Source organism: Zea mays, chromosome 7 (genome assembly GCF_902167145.1).
Source record: "Zea mays cultivar B73 chromosome 7, Zm-B73-REFERENCE-NAM-5.0, whole genome shotgun sequence".
NCBI lineage: Eukaryota > Viridiplantae > Streptophyta > Magnoliopsida > Poales > Poaceae > Zea > Zea mays.
Window position 1 is genome coordinate 165,159,627 of NC_050102.1, and position 13,144 is coordinate 165,172,770.

A 13,144-nucleotide genomic window follows, 5' to 3' on the forward strand; every position below is an offset into this window, starting at 1 on the left:
CAACGGTCGGCTTCGCCATTTAAGGAAAGGAATCGGGCACCGGACACTGTCCGGTGTGCACCGGACTGTCCGGTGCGCCCGATGACAGAAGGCAAGGATGGCCTTCCAGATTTGTTCTCAATGGCTCCTAGCTGCCTTGGGGCTATAAAAGGGACCCCTAGGCGCATGGAGGAGAACACCAAGCATTCCTACAACATTCCTAAGCACCAAGACATCGATCTCACGCATTCGTTTCATTGTGATAGCATCTAGAGCTCTTGTTGAGTTGCGAACTCCTTGAGTTGTGTTGCGAGCTCTTGTTGCGACTTGTGTGCGTGTTGTTGCTCTGATCTTTTGAAGTCTTGTGTGCGTTGCTCATTCTCCCTTTGCTCTGTGTTCTTTGTGAACTTCAATTGTAAGGGCGAGAGGCTCCAAGTTGTGGAGATTCCTCGCAAACGGGATTGAGAAAAAGCAAGCAAAACACCGTGGTATTCAAGTGGGTCTTTGGACCGCTTGAGAGGGGTTGATTGCAACCCTCGTCCGTTGGGACGCCACAACGTGGAGTAGGCAAGCGTTGGTCTTGGCCGAACCATGGGATAAACCACTGTGTCGTCTCTGTGATTGATCTCTTGTGGTATTGTGTTTTGTTGAGACTCCTTTCTAGCCACTTGGCATTTATTGTGCTAACACTTAACAAGTTTTTGTGGCTATAAGTTCAAGTTTTACAGGATCACCTATTCACCCCCCCCCCCTCTAGGTGCTCTCAATTGGTATCAGAGCCGTTCTCTTCAAGAAAGGGACTAACCGCCCGAAGAGATGGATCCTAAGGGGAAGGGAATCGTGATCAACGACAAGGAAAAGGAGTCCTTCGTCAACGAGCCAAAAGATGACAAATCCAACGACTCTGACTCGGGCCACAGACGTAAAGATGGGAAGAAGAAGAAGACAAGACGTATCAAGGAGATCGTCTACTACGACAGCGACGAATCTACTTCTTCCCACAAGGACGACGACTACGACAAACAAAAGACGGTTAACTCAAACTTTTCTTTTGATTATTCGCGCATTCCGCACAGCTCAAATGCTCATTTGCTCCCCATTCCACTTGGCAAGCCTCCTCACTTTGATGGAGAGGACTACGGATTTTGGAGTCACAAAATGCGTACACACCTATTTTCTCTCCATCCAAGCATTTGGGAGATTGTGGAAAGTGGAATGAAATTTGATAGCTCGGATAGTCCTTCGTTTATTAATGAACAGATCCATAAAAATGCACAAGCTACTACTGTGTTGCTAGCCTCTTTGTGCAGGGACGAGTATCACAAGGTGAGCGGCTTGGACAATGCCAAGCAAATTTGGGACACCCTCAAGATCTCTCATGAGGGGAATGATGTCACCTTACTCACCAAGATGGAGTTGGTGGAGGGCGAGCTCGGACGATTCACGATGATAAGGGGCGAGGAGCCGACGCAAACATACAACCGGCTCAAGATCCTTATCAACAAAATAAGGAGCTACGGAAGCACGCGATGGACGGATCATGACGTCGTCCGCCTAATGCTAAGGTCATTTACCGTTCTTGATCCTCATCTCGTGAACAATATTCGTGAGAATCCCAGGTACACGAAGATGACGCCCGAGGAGGTACTCGGAAAATTCGTAAGCGGGCGGATGATGATCAAGGAGGCAAGATACGTGGACGACGCCTTGAATGGACCGATCAACGAGCCTCAATCCCTTGCTCTCAAGGCAACAAGAAGCAAGGAGGCGCTACCTAGCAGGGTGGCACAAATTGAGGCGGCCGGACTTAATGATGAAGAGATGGCCCTCATCATCAAAAGATTCAAGACGGCGCTTAAAGGTCGCAAGGGACAGCCAAGCAAGACCAAAGCCAAGGGGAAGCGTTCGTGCTTCAAATGCGGTAAGCTTGGTCATTTTATTGCTAACTGTCCCGACAATGATAGTGATCAGGACCAAGGGAACAAGAGGGAGAAGAAGAAGAATTATAAGAAGGCAAAGGGCGAGGCTCATCTTGGCAAGGAGTGGGATTCGGACTGCTCCTCGTCTGACTCCGATAATGAGGGACTCGCCGCCACTGCATTCAACAAGTCATCCCTCTTCCCCAACGAGCGTCACACTTGCCTCATGGCAAGAGAGAAGAAGGTAATCACTCGTAATGATATCACTTATGATTCTTCTAGTGACGATGAGTCTAGTGATGATGAAATAGATTACTCTAGTTTGTTCAAAGGATTGGATAGAAATAAAATTGATAAAATCAATGAATTGATTGATGCCTTGAATGAAAAGGATAGGCTTTTAGAAAAGCAAGAGGATTTGTTGTATGATGAACATGATAAGTTTATAGAGGCACAAAAATCTTATGCTTTAGAAGTTAAGAGAAATGAAGTGCTTTCTAGTGAACTATCTTCTTGTCATGAAACCATTGCTACTTTAAAGAATGTTAATGATGACTTAAATGCTAAATTAGAAGTAGCTAGTGAATCTAATTCTTGTGTAGAACATATTGAGATTTGCACTAGGTGTAAAGATTTCGATGTTAATGCTTGTAGCGATCATTTAGTTTCAATTTCCAAATTAACTGAGGAATTGGCTAGTCTTAATGCCCAACTTAAGACTAGCAAGAGTGAATTTGATAAACTAAAATTTGCAAGGGATGCCTACACGATCGGTAGACACCCCTCAATTAAGGATGGACTTGGCTTCAAAAGGGAAGCCAAGAACTTAACAAGCCATAAGGCTCCCATTCCCGCTAAGGAGAAAGGGAAGGCCCCTATGGCTACTAGTGCTAAAAAGAACCATGCCTTTTTGTATCATGATAGGAGACAAACTAGAAATGCCTATAGGAGTTATAATGCTTACAATGATTTTTCTCATGCTATGTTTGCTTCTAGTTCTTCATATGCGCATGATAGAAATGGTGGTAGAAAGAATATTATTCATGCTCCTAGGAAAGTAGTGAATGAACCTTCTACAATTTATTGTGCTTTAAATGCTTCCTTTGCTATTTGTAGAAAGGATAGGAAAATAGTTGCTAGGAAGTTAGGGGCAAAATGCAAGGGAGACAAAACTTGCATTTGGGTCCCTAAGGATATTTGCACTAACCTTATAGGACCCAACATGAGTTGGGTACCTAAGACCCAAGCCTAAATTTGCCTTGCAGGTTTATGCATCCGGGGGTTCAAGTTGGATTATCGATAGCGGATGCACAAACCATATGACGGGGGAGAAGAAGATGTTCACCTCCTACGTCAAGAATAAGGATTCCCAAGATTCAATTATATTCGGTGATGGGAATCAAGGCAAGGTAAAAGGGTTAGGTAAAATTGCAATATCAAACGAGCACTCAATTTCTAATGTGTTTTTAGTTGAGTCCTTGGGATATAATTTGCTATCTGTTAGTCAATTATGCAACATGGGATATAACTGTCTATTTACAAATGTAGATGTGTCTGTCTTTAGAAGAAGTGATGGTTCACTAGCTTTTAAGGGTGTATTAGACGGCAAACTTTATTTAGTTGATTTTGCAAAAGAAGAGGCCGGTCTAGATGCATGCTTAATAGCTAAGACTAGCATGGGCTGGCTGTGGCATCGCCGCTTAGCACATGTGGGGATGAAGAACCTTCACAAGCTTCTAAAGGGAGAACACGTGATAGGTTTGACTAATGTGCAATTCGAAAAAGATAGACCTTGTGCAGCTTGTCAAGCAGGGAAACAGGTGGGAAGCTCTCATCACACCAAAAATGTGATGACAACATCAAGACCCCTGGAGCTGCTACATATGGACCTCTTCGGGCCCGTCGCCTATCTGAGCATAGGAGGAAGTAAGTATGGTCTAGTTATCGTTGATGACTTTTCCCGCTTCACTTGGGTGTTCTTTTTGCAGGATAAATCTGAAACCCAAGGGACCCTCAAGCGCTTCCTCAGGAGAGCTCAAAATGAGTTTGAGCTCAAGGTGAAGAAGATAAGGAGCGACAACGGGTCCGAGTTCAAGAACCTTCAAGTGGAGGAGTTCCTTGAGGAGGAAGGGATCAAGCACGAGTTCTCCGCTCCCTACACACCACAGCAAAATGGTGTGGTAGAGAGGAAGAACAGGACGCTAATCGATATGGCGAGAACGATGCTTGGAGAATTCAAGACCCCCGAGTGTTTCTGGTCGGAAGCCGTGAACACGGCTTGCCACGCCATCAACAGGGTCTACCTTCACCGCCTCCTCAAGAAGACGTCGTATGAGCTTCTAACCGGTAACAAACCCAATGTATCTTACTTTCGTGTATTTGGGAGCAAGTGCTACATTCTAGTAAAGAAGGGTAGAAATTCTAAGTTTGCTCCCAAAGCTGTAGAAGGGTTTTTGTTAGGTTATGACTCAAATACAAAGGCGTATAGAGTCTTCAACAAATCATCGGGTTTGGTTGAAGTCTCTAGCGACGTTGTATTTGATGAAACTAATGGCTCTCCAAGAGAGCAAGTTGTTGATTGTGATGATGTAGATGAAGAAGATGTTCCACCGGCCGCTATACGAACCATGGCGATTGGAGACGTACGGCCACAGGAACAAGATGGACAAGATCAACCTTCTTCCTCAACAACGGTGCATCCCCCGACTCAAGACGATGAACAGGTTCATCAAAAGGAGGCGTGTGATCAAGGGGGAGCACAAGATGATCACGTGATGGAGGAAGAAGCACAACCTGCACCTCCAACCCAAGTTCGAGCGATGATTCAAAGGGATCATCCCGTCGACCAAATTCTGGGTGATATCAGCAAGGGAGTAACTACTCGATCTCGATTAGTTAATTTTTGTGAGCATTACTCTTTTGTCTCTTCTATTGAGCCCTTCAGGGTAGAAGAGGCCTTGCTAGATCCGGACTGGGTGTTGGCCATGCAGGAGGAACTCAACAATTTCAAGCGCAATGAAGTTTGGACATTGGTGCCTCGTCCTAAGCAAAACGTTGTGGGGACCAAGTGGGTATTCCGCAACAAACAGGACGAGCACGAGGTGGTGACGAGGAACAAGGCTCGACTTGTGGCAAAAGGTTATGCCCAAGTCGCAGGTTTGGACTTTGAGGAGACTTTCGCTCCTGTGGCTAGGCTAGAGTCAATTCGCATCTTGCTAGCATATGCCGCTCACCATTCTTTCAGGTTGTACCAAATGGATGTGAAGAGCGCTTTCCTCAACGGGCCGATCAAGGAGGAGGTGTACGTAGAGCAACCCCCTGGCTTCGAGGATGAACGGTACCCCGACCACGTGTGTAAGCTCTCTAAGGCGCTCTATGGACTTAAGCAAGCCCCAAGAGCATGGTATGAATGCCTTAGAGACTTTCTAATTGTTAATGCTTTCAAGGTTGGGAAAGCCGATCCAACTCTCTTTACTAAGACATGTGATGGTGATTTGTTTGTGTGCCAAATTTATGTCGATGACATAATATTTGGTTCTACTAACCAAAAGTCTTGTGAAGAGTTTAGCAGGGTGATGACGCAGAAATTCGAAATGTCGATGATGGGCGAGTTGAACTACTTCCTTGGGTTCCAAGTGAAGCAACTCAAGGACGGCACCTTCATCTCCCAAACAAAGTACACGCAAGATCTGCTAAAGCGGTTTGGGATGAAGGACGCCAAGCCCGCAAAGACGCCGATGGGAACTGACGGACACACCGACCTCAACAAAGGAGGTAAGTCCGTTGATCAAAAAGCATACCGGTCAATGATAGGGTCTTTACTTTATTTATGTGCTAGTAGACCGGATATTATGCTTAGCGTATGCATGTGTGCTAGATTTCAATCCGACCCTAAGGAGTGTCACTTAGTGGCGGTGAAGCGAATTCTAAGATATTTGGTTGCTACGCCTTGCTTCGGGCTCTGGTATCCAAAAGGGTCTACCTTTGACTTGGTTGGATACTCAGATTCCGACTATGCTGGATGTAAGGTCGATAGGAAGAGTACATCAGGGACGTGCCAATTCTTAGGAAGGTCCCTGGTGTCGTGGAACTCTAAGAAACAAACCTCCGTTGCCCTATCCACCGCTGAGGCCGAGTATGTTGCCGCAGGACAGTGTTGCGCGCAACTACTTTGGATGAGGCAAACCCTCCGGGACTTTGGCTACAATCTGAGCAAAGTCCCACTCCTATGTGATAATGAGAGTGCTATCCGCATGGCGGAAAATCCTGTTGAACACAGCCACACAAAGCACATAGACATCCGGCATCACTTTTTGAGAGACCACCAGCAAAAGGGAGATATCGAAGTGTTTCATGTTAGCACCGAGAACCAGCTAGTCGATATCTTTACCAAGCCTCTAGATGAGAAGACCTTTTGCAGGTTGCGAAGTGAGCTAAATGTCTTAGATTCGCGGAACTTGGATTGATTTGTAGCATACATGTGTTTATGCCTTTGATCATATTCCTTATGCATTTTGTTGCTTAATATTGGTGCTCAAGTTGTACAAACACTCCCTGGACCTCACAAGTCCGTTGCAAAGTGATGCACATGTTTAGGGGGAGATGTGTTACAACTTGACCCTTTGAGACTAACCATTTGCTTGAGTCTGCTTGATTTAGTCTCGAAGGTGGAATGAAAGGGAAAGGTGAACTTGGACCATGCAAGACTTCCACTGCACTCCGATGAAAAGAGTAATTTCTCCAAGTTCATCTTTTAACTCTTATTGCCTTTGTATTCTTATTGAAGATTTTGGTGAGGCAATGGGGTTCTGGGGCCAAGATTGATCCCGTTTTTGGTGCTTGATGCCAAAGGGGGAGAAAATAAAGGCCAAAGTGATAAATGGATCAGCTACCACTTGAGAGATTTTGAAAACAGTAGAATAGAGCTTTTGGTTTGTCAAATCTCTTTTGTTGTCTCTCTTGTCAAAAGTTGGCTTCTTGTGGGGAGAAGTGTTTTGGTTTGTCAAATCTCTTTTGTTGTCTCTCTTGTCAAAAGTTGGCTTCTTGTGGGGAGAAGTGTTGATTATGAAAAAAAGGGGAGTTGTTGAAATCTTTAATCAATCTCTTTTGGAATGACTCTCTTTATGCTTCAACATGTGTGTTTGACTTAGAGATAGAGATTTGAGTTTGATTTGCAAAAACAAACCAAGTGGTGGCAAAGGATGATCCATATATGCCAAAATTGAATCAAAATAAATTCGAGTTTTATTTGAAGTGATATTGCACTTGTTCTAGTTGCTTTATGTTGTGTTGGCAAAAATCACCAAAAAGGGGGAGATTGAAAGGGAAATGTGCCTTTGGACCATTTCTAAGTATTTTGGTGATTGAGTGCCAACACAAGTACTTAAATGTGAATCTATGCCCATGGATGAACAAAGTGCAAATCAAGAGCTAAGGTATGTTTCTAAGTCTTAGTACATTGGTTTTATGTACTAATATACTTGTCTAAGTATCAGAAACAGGAAGAAGAAGAAAAGAGGAGAGTTGGCTGTGTTCAGCCAAGAGGCTGTTTCGGTCTGGAGCACCGGACTGTCCGGTGGTGCACCTGACAGTGTCCGGTGGTGCACCGGACAGTGTCCGGTGCGCCAGGCTGCCTCGGCCGAAGAAGCCGCTCTCGGGAATTTGCTAACGGCGTTCGGCTAAAATTCACCGGACTGTCCGGTGTGCACCGGACTGTCCGGTGAGCCAATGGTCGGCCGGGCCAACGGTCGGCCGTGGAATCCGTGCGCGACACGTGGCCGAGCCAACGGTCGGAAGGGGGCACCGGACTGTCCGGTGTGCACCGGACATGTCCGGTGCGCCAACGGCTCCCAGATCTGCAACGGTCGGCTTCGCCATTTAAGGAAAGGAATCGGGCACCGGACACTGTCCGGTGTGCACCGGACTGTCCGGTGCGCCCGATGACAGAAGGCAAGGATGGCCTTCCAGATTTGTTCTCAACGGCTCCTAGCTGCCTTGGGGCTATAAAAGGGACCCCTAGGCGCATGGAGGAGAACACCAAGCATTCCTACAACATTCCTAAGCACCAAGACATCGATCTCACGCATTCGTTTCATTGTGATAGCATCTAGAGCTCTTGTTGAGTTGCGAACTCCTTGAGTTGTGTTGCGAGCTCTTGTTGCGACTTGTGTGCGTGTTGTTGCTCTGATCTTTTGAAGTCTTGTGTGCGTTGCTCATTCTCCCTTTGCTCTGTGTTCTTTGTGAACTTCAATTGTAAGGGCGAGAGGCTCCAAGTTGTGGAGATTCCTCGCAAACGGGATTGAGAAAAAGCAAGCAAAACACCGTGGTATTCAAGTGGGTCTTTGGACCGCTTGAGAGGGGTTGATTGCAACCCTCGTCCGTTGGGACGCCACAACGTGGAGTAGGCAAGCGTTGGTCTTGGCCGAACCACGGGATAAACCACTGTGTCGTCTGTGTGATTGATCTCTTGTGGTATTGTGTTTTGTTGAGACTCCTTTCTAGCCACTTGGCATTTATTGTGCTAACATTTAACAAGTTTTTGTGGCTATAAGTTCAAGTTTTACAGGATCACCTATTCACACACCCCCTCTAGGTGCTCTCAACTAATGCTCAAGACAATGGTGCCTCCATTTATAGAGTTGACACCATGTGTGTGTTTTGTAGTCATGGACCACAATCGATATAGGTAGATGTTCGCAATCTCATCCCACAGTACACCAATCAAAAATGAACATTTGTTTAGTTAATCGCTGCAGAACGCTCCCCAAAACTCGATCGACAAGCGTGTTCGACGATCGATGGCTTCAAGCGTATGCTCTTCTAACTCTTTGCTCGGATATATAATTGGGACGAGAATGCTCTTTATCTCAACTCAACCGATAAGTGAGGGGTGTTCCCGTTTGCAACGAATTGTGGATGCTCATGCGCTAAAAATAGAAGATAATGGCAACAGTTTCGAAAAGATGAAAGGATGGAATAATTGTCGTAATGTACGCCCATCACTTCATCCATTATAGGCCCATTACACCTGCATTAATCTATCACTTTCCTCCTCCATTAATTTCTCTAAGTGGTAAACAAACACACCAACATTCCAGCCACAAAACACGGTAAAGGTCACATCACAGCCAATGCCCTAAAGACAATGACCCTCAAAACCCTTGGACAACCCCGAAGCCCTCAAATAGTCCTAACGACATGGATGGCCTTCACGTCCCTAGAGGCCATCGACTCCCTCATAGGCCTTGAGAGCCTCAAGGTACCCTGATGAGAGCCCAAAGCTTTAACATCTCGACGATACCGAACCACAAGAGTACTTGAGGGCCAAGCAGGTTCTTCGATGACCGATGGTTCCGTAGGCTTGCTCTTCGAACCCTCTGTGCGTGCAGAGGATTAGGACAAGATTTCTTTTTCTCTCAACTCAATTGATAAGTGAGGGTTATTTATATTTGCACGGGTATGTGACTTCTCATGTGCTAGAAATAGAAGATGATGGCAGAAGTTTGAGGAAGATATAAGGATGGAATAATCACCATAACGTATGTCTATTACTTCATCCATAATAGGCTCATTACACCTCCATCAATTCATATGTTTCTTCCACCCTTAGTTGTCCTAACTGACAAATAAACTCACCTACACAATAGTCACAAACACAATAAATGCCAAGGCACACCCAATGGACCCAAAGACCCCCGACAGCCTGAACCCACAAATGACCACAAAGCCCCTAGACAATCCCAACTTTGCTAGAGGGACTTGATGCCTCGGATGGTCCCGATGCTCCTATAGGCCCTTGAGTCCCCTAAAAGGCCTTGAGAGCCCCGAGGTGCCTCAAGAGTCCTAGGGGAGGGCCCAAACATTCAAACAACACCAATGCCTTGAGGCCCCCGAGGGCCCTGGAGGTCCCCAATACATTCAATATGGACCTAAGGATTGTCCATATTAAATCTAACAATCACCACCAAATAGTAGGCAACATAACAAATGTCCTCACTTCTCAGTTCTTAGATATACCATTGTTGCGATGGAGACTGTTAAGTTGAACATCTATCTAAAACAAAGGTTAAACTTCTTCATAATTGAACAAAGGACTATGCCCTGAGTCGACAACTTTGTATAAAATAAGTTTCACATAAGCTCTTTACTAGTACTAGGCTGCCAAAAGCATCCCCTCTGGTTGGAGCATATATAAGTAGAACTTGATAGACTTTCATGAGTATGTAGAGCTCATCGAATCTCATAGACTATAACTTAACAGTTGAACTCATATGGGTGTTTTCCTCAAAGAATGTCCTATATGATAGCGTCTTTGCACCAATAAGCCACTTGGAACACGCTAAGGTAAAACTATCATGTCTTATAGTATAGAAAATACATGCATCTAAGATGGACCTGGTAAGGGTCTTTCCTCTAGGTAATCCCAACCTGGTCACCCGGACCGAGGTAGTCCCAACCTCGAATGCCTTAATCGGCGGTGGGGTGGCAATGGCCAATAGGGCATTCTTTTTGTGAGTTACAAAGGAGTATGGTACTAGGGGTGGGATTACATGTTGCACCATATTTTTGCTATATATCGTCTATTCTGTGACAATCTACACACCCATATAGTAGTTGATCCACAACATTTTCAAAGATGTTGTCCATTGCAAATATGGTTTGCATGGTGTACGTACTAGCCCCGCTTGACACAACTTATTTCACGGCTTCTTCACATATTTAAGCAAAAGATGTACCAAACAGTGTGTTTTTGCAGTAGCTTATCAGTTCAGCTGCTTCTTAGAATGAACTAAAAGAAGACAATAAGCAGAAGCTGCTCTTCACTATCTTTTTTCAGATAAGTTGTGTCTTCAACAAGCAGCAGTCGTGCCAAACAGGACCAATGGTAAATCTGAAAACTATCTCATAGTTTATGGGTTAGAGTATAACTATCCCTATAGAGAATTATGGCCAAAGTTGCACTTAATAAACAATCTAAATTAAACCGTGTCGAAAATATTTTGGCAGGAATTAGTATTTAGTATCTTTAATGCACGATGCCTATGTATGATGTGAAGCCGAAGATTGATCGTAGACAATAGCGCCTTTAATTCTGATGACGGTTATTGGCGTACATATATACAGTTGTGGCGGGTCTTTCGGCAACGCCCAAGGGGTTAACATCTGAAGTGGTTGCCGAGATATAATGTGCAAGAAGTTGCACACGTGAAGCCATCGAGTTCTCATAACGTGTATTTCATGGTGTTTAGAGAACTCGCTGTCTCACACGTGGACAGGAGACTCAGGAGACGTGTTTTAAGGGCCCGGCCATGCATGCGCCCATGCCGTACATTACATACATGAACCATGCATGACGTTAGGTGTGGACTCGATGGCCTTCTCTCTGCTTTGCCTCGATGAAGAGTAAAACAGAGAGTACTGTCCACGAGATGATCACCGTGTGCTCTGCTGACTTGGAAGGTTGGATGGCTCCATGGATGGTTGTCGACCTGCGAAAGCTACGCGTGAATCCTCCTGTGGTGCTGCGCTGGATGTGACATTCTGCTCCACCCCCCACTCGAACGCGAGAAATGAAAGAAATGCGCCCCAACAACAGGAACAGCGAAAAAGGGAGCCTACATTATTCCTCGTCGCTCCAACAACTGAAAACGACAATGCCGACTCTCTCTTTTCTTTCTAAGGGGTTTGGTCTAGAGGGAGTCCTTTTTAGTCTCTCTATTTTATTTTATTTTAATTTCTAAACTGTCAAATGCAGAAAAGCTCTAAGGTCTAGTTTGGAAACTCAATTTTTTCAAAGGTGTTTCTATTTTTCTAGGGAAAAATAAACTAATTTCCTTTCGTAAAATGAAGATCACTTGAAAAAATGTGGTTCCAAAACTAACCCTAAAGAGACTAAAAATTAGCCTATAGGAACCAAACACTCTTTTTTTCTCTCTCATACTGGTCAGAGACAACTTGTTCGAAAAGGAACTAAGCAAGGATGGGATGGGATTATGGGAGCCTCAAATCAAATGCAGTTTGAATTTTGCAACTGCAGAGGAAATATTCAGCGTCTCCTTGTTCAGAGCATTGCTTTACCAGCTCAGTGTACGGCGCCTTGTCAACATCTGTTAGCTCGATGACCTAAGGGCACACGATTAAAAAAATGGAAGGAAAAGAACGTGTATTTGTTCCGACGATACTGTTTTTTTCTTTGACAGGGCACTCACTAGCTGAGATTCTCAGGTGGTTCCTATAGGAGGACGAGCGAGACAAAGGGAGAGAGAGAGACTGTGCATGGATTTGTCGACGAATATAATGGAGGATGGTATAATACATTAATATACGAGATTTACGTGCGTTGGAAACAGAGTAGACAGGGTTCTGTTGTTATGGAAACTTCAGTCCATCTCATAAAACTTCCAATCTTTTTTTTATATTGGTTCGTATGCTGTATCATTCATGCACTCATGAAACCTTTTATAAAGCTCCAGTTCAAGTTAGACTAGGCTGACCTATAGTGGATACAGACTCCACCAACGCCTTGGTGCATACCAACCGCATATTATGCTTGACAAATGGCCAGCAAAAAGACCACATGAACCAAGAGAAAAGCCAAAGGCATGGGCCATGGAGGGGAGGGGGGAGCACAAGACGCGCGTCCTGACTACTACTAGCTCAGGATGATGCGTCGGGGGAGAACTGAGGAAAAGGTGGTGGTGTCGCCGAGACGAGCGACGACACAAGAAGGTTCTCGGTGCAGCGTCGCGTCGCGTCGGCCATTCTCCAAGAATTTCAATTGCTAGCGTTAGCGTGCTGTGCATGGCATGGCATGATGGAGGGTCGCCCACGGGAACTTATTTTAAGGGGCCCTTCATTCCGTCCAGGAACATGGCTTAATGTTAAAAAAAAAACTACTCCGCATTTTAAATTTCCCCGCGGCGTCCTAGCACGTGCATGGACAGACGAAACACATACTTGTAGCTGTACCAAGGAGTGATGATCACAGTGGAGTGGAGTGGAGTACGTGCCTCTGCTGACTTGGAAAGGTCACTGAGCTCATTTTGCTCGTGTCTTTTGGTACAAGTACAATACATACAGGCCGTGGTCACCTTGACGGCCATTAGACTCCAGCTCCAGCGCTGCTGACGTTTCTTTATTCTTGTGTGACACTGGGCGGGATAACACGTCAAGTGCAAAATAATATTGTAGCACCAGTACTTCTTTTATACACTACTTTCTCCCCCTCGAAACAGGCCGGGACCGTT